Genomic DNA, 3,995 nt, shown 5'->3' on the forward strand with positions numbered 1-3,995 from the left:
TCCTATCCTATCCCATCCCATCCCATCCCATCCCATCCCATCCCATCCCATCCCATCCCATCCCATCCCATCCTATCCTATCCTATCCTATCCTATCCTATCCTATCCTATCCTATCCTATCCTATCCTATCCTATCCTATCCTATCCTATCCTATCTCATCCCATCCCAACTCATCCCATCCCATCCTACCCCACCCTACCCTATCCCTCTGTATTTTATCATGTCATCCCATCCCACCCCCTTTCAAGAGTGTCAGACACCTCCAAGCTATCAGTGAAACCCTTTTGTCATAAATGTTCACACAAGCAGATATCAATCTTCATCTAGTTCTTCCACAAGCCTGTGATTTATGTTTTTTTTTAAACTGGTGGTGCTCAGATGACCTCCCTTTTCCACTGCTTTTGGCTTACTTAATCCAGCAAATAAAGAAATGTCAACTTCTATTATTGATTACTCTGACTCTTAAGAACTAAGCTTTCTGTCTACATTCACTCTGTCTGCCTAAGAAGAAGCATCAGGAGGTTATGCCTTTAATTAAAGAGCTCCCTTTGCTTTTTGGCATTTTCACCCTGCACTGGACCACTCCCCCATGCAGAGCTTTGATAAGGCTCACTGATTCGTCTCCTTATCTTTCCTCAGGGTAACCTTTCCTCCATCTTACTGCATAAATCCACATCCTTTTCCAAAATATATCCTTTCCTTTAGCATCATCAACCACAAACATCCAAATATCCTTGCATCTGGAAAAGCAAACTGGACTATATCAGCAAAAGCATGGCCAGCAGGTCAGGGGAAGGGATTATCTCTATCTGCTCAGCACTTGTGGGACTGCATCTGGAGTCCCGTGTCATTTTGGTCTCCTCGGTGCAAGAAAGATCTCAATAAAGGTACTGCTCTGCTTCTCTCTGCAGTTTGAAGCCTCCCTTGCATTTGCCTTCTTCAGACGTCTTCAATGATCAGGCCAACAACTGTTCTTTTTGCCTGTCCTGGTGATGAGCAATGTGCCAGAACACTCTTGGGTTTAGTCTTCTGGCACTCAAACAACTATTTCACGCTGCAAACAATTTTGCACTGTGAATCTCATGATTTTTTACACCATCCATCTCATCTCTCTTACATTACTGGAGCCCTCACGATGACCCCGTCCTTTCTGCTATGCTACCTTAATCTTGTCCTGTACTGATGGCACGCACTAGATCTGGGTCCAGTACATTGCTTTTTTACATCTGAATTTTTCTTGGAAGAATAACCTGTGAGGAAATTTCCCAGTAACTTCCCTCCTGCCTGATGTGTTCCCTTTCAAGGTTATACTTCAGCCAGTTTACAGTGCCTTTATTAACCCTCCCCACCTCATTTAAAGTAGTCTTTCACGAACAGTTTACCAATGCTCTTTACTAAAGTGCATTTCCTAAGATCTGATGCCCTCTCTTTGCTAAAAAAGCTATTTCATCAGGTTGCTCTGCTGAAATCTATTCAGCTGAGAACCCTTGATGCGTTTGATTCTGCATTCTTGCTTGTCTGTTTGTTCCCAAAGCCTGGCACAATATTGAGATCAGATCATATTCACATGGATGGTTTCATTCTTCTCAGTCAGAACTGTAATAGTGTTTGCTGTTCTTAAACTTATTTAGTCACACTCTTATCAGATCCCTGAGAAATTCATAGAATCGTAGAACCATAGGATCCTTAGAGTTGGAAGGGACCTTTAAAGGTCATCTGGTTCAACTCCCCTGCAATGAACAGACATTCCTGTTGTTTCACCCTGCTTTTACAAGCCCCCTTCTGTATTTGGGGAAGGATAATATTAAATGATCTTTGTGGGACCCTTCCGACCTGTCCTGTTCTGTCTTGCCCTGTCCTATCCTATCCTATCCTATCCTATCCTATCCTATCCTATCCTATCCTATCCTATCCTATCCTATCCTATAGTACCCTACCCTACCCTACCCTACGCTACCCTACCCTATCCCATCCCATCCTATCCCATCCCATCCCATCCCATCCCATCCCATCCCATCCCATCCCATCCCATCCCATCCCATCCCATCCCATCGTCTAAATAATTCTGTCCCATTCTCTGAGACTGAATTCCAGCGAGGCCACTTCCAATTTACTTCAGTTTTCTGAACTTCTTCCTGAACGCTGAAACAAAATATTCATCAGTTGGCTGTGTCTGCACACTTTGCAAAGCCATCCCACTACAATAGCAGCTCTGCTTTGTCTCTGATCTCACAGCTCCAGAGACTTGTTGGCGAGCTATAGCACAGCTTGACTTTTGCCAGCGCTCACTTTCTCTATGTCCTTTTTGATTTCCACAGTGACAAGTCATTGCTCTGAATTTATCCCACTCACCATGACAGGGAATGGAACAAAAGGCATTTCAGCACATAGGAGCATGGCTGACCCTGCTGGGCTACCCTATCGCTAATCTCTTTGTCACATATAAGCGTGGGCCCTCTGTCCATTTGTTCTTTATTAACTGGAACTGTTAATTGGGTTCTGAATGAAAAGATTTCCAGTTCTGAACACGCAACGGAGAGAACATTTACTCCCATGCTGAGCACCTTTTCTTCCCTTCATTCACAGCTTCAAGCTGCTGTACTCAGCCTAGCAAACCCTAATGTAGTCTATTCAGATTTGATCTGAAATATTCACCACAATCCAAAGTTACTGCTGAATGAATGGCCACATGCAGCTCTAGTCCCTGACTTCTAATGCTACATGCCATTTCCCATGGTTGTGTAGTTCCTAGGACCTGGAGACATGAAATATGCAGCTGCATGCTTCCCACCACCCAAAGTGCACAAACCCAGGGGCATCTGTAGGAAAATGGAACTGTGGGAAGCGTGGCTGCTGTGTAGAGATGCTGACCTGGTGGCCAAGGAGGGCCTGCAGAGGAAGAAAGAAGACGGTCAGCTGCAGCTATTGCTTCTCTCCTCTTCTACAACATGTGGGTGTCCCATCGCTGAAGTGCTCAAGGCCAGGTTGGATGGGGCCATGGGCAGCCTGATCTTGTGTCCGACTTAGTGGTTGGCAACCCTGCCCATGGTAAGGGGTTGGAACTAAATGTTCTTTGAGGTCCCTTCCAACCCTGGCCATTCTCTGATTCTATGAATCTATGGAAATGTGTTGTTCTCTGCTCGTTCTGAATTGAACATGAGCTGGCCTCACAGTTACTGCCTCCCCTTGAGGGATGCTCAATGAAACTTATATCTCCAGGTTCACTCACTCATTCGAGCAAAGCTTACTAGAATCAGACTTACACACTGTGCATCTGAACATCAGAAAGACACCCTGGAGGAGACTAAATGGTTCCTTGGGTCCTATTGGAGTAGCCATTCAACTCACAGTGGCATTCAGAGGCTACACTCTTCCTGTTAGTCAGGGCCCCAGTGCAAAACCACAGCTATAACCTGAAAGCATGTGGATGTGTAGAGAATATAAAGGGGGACGTGGGGGTGTGTAGGTAAGACATGAACTCTTTAGCCCCTCACCAGAACCGTGGCAATCCTATTCGCTTTGCAGTGATGAAACAGTAGTTAAACAGGCTGCAATTTGCTATGAGGCAGCTTGCCAGGTTTCACCAGTTCTTATCTTCTAGCAGAAAATCCCCTTATTTTCTTTTCCTTTTTTTTTCCTTTTTCCTTTTTAAGCAGATGACCTCACCAAATCTCCATCAAGCCCAGGAGGGTTTGGTTTTGAAGATATATTAATTTATACTCTTCTAGAGGCAATTCATGATGCAGCTTCCTCAGGAACAATTTGGTAATTTCCTAAATTGGGTCAGACTCCAAGAGCCCAGCTTTGAAGACAGGAGGAATTACCCCGGTGTACGCACCTCCTGGGACTCAGAGATCCATATCCTACGGAAAAGCATGCAGAATTATGCTTTGAAAGCACCACAGCTTTTACATACTCACAATAAAAAAAAAAATCAGAAGCAGTTTGCTGTATCAGCTTATATTATCCTCATTTGCTCTTTCAGGAGCAGGT

The sequence above is a fragment of the Numida meleagris genome, chromosome 3 (genome assembly GCF_002078875.1).
Source record: "Numida meleagris isolate 19003 breed g44 Domestic line chromosome 3, NumMel1.0, whole genome shotgun sequence".
Taxonomy (NCBI): domain Eukaryota; kingdom Metazoa; phylum Chordata; class Aves; order Galliformes; family Numididae; genus Numida; species Numida meleagris.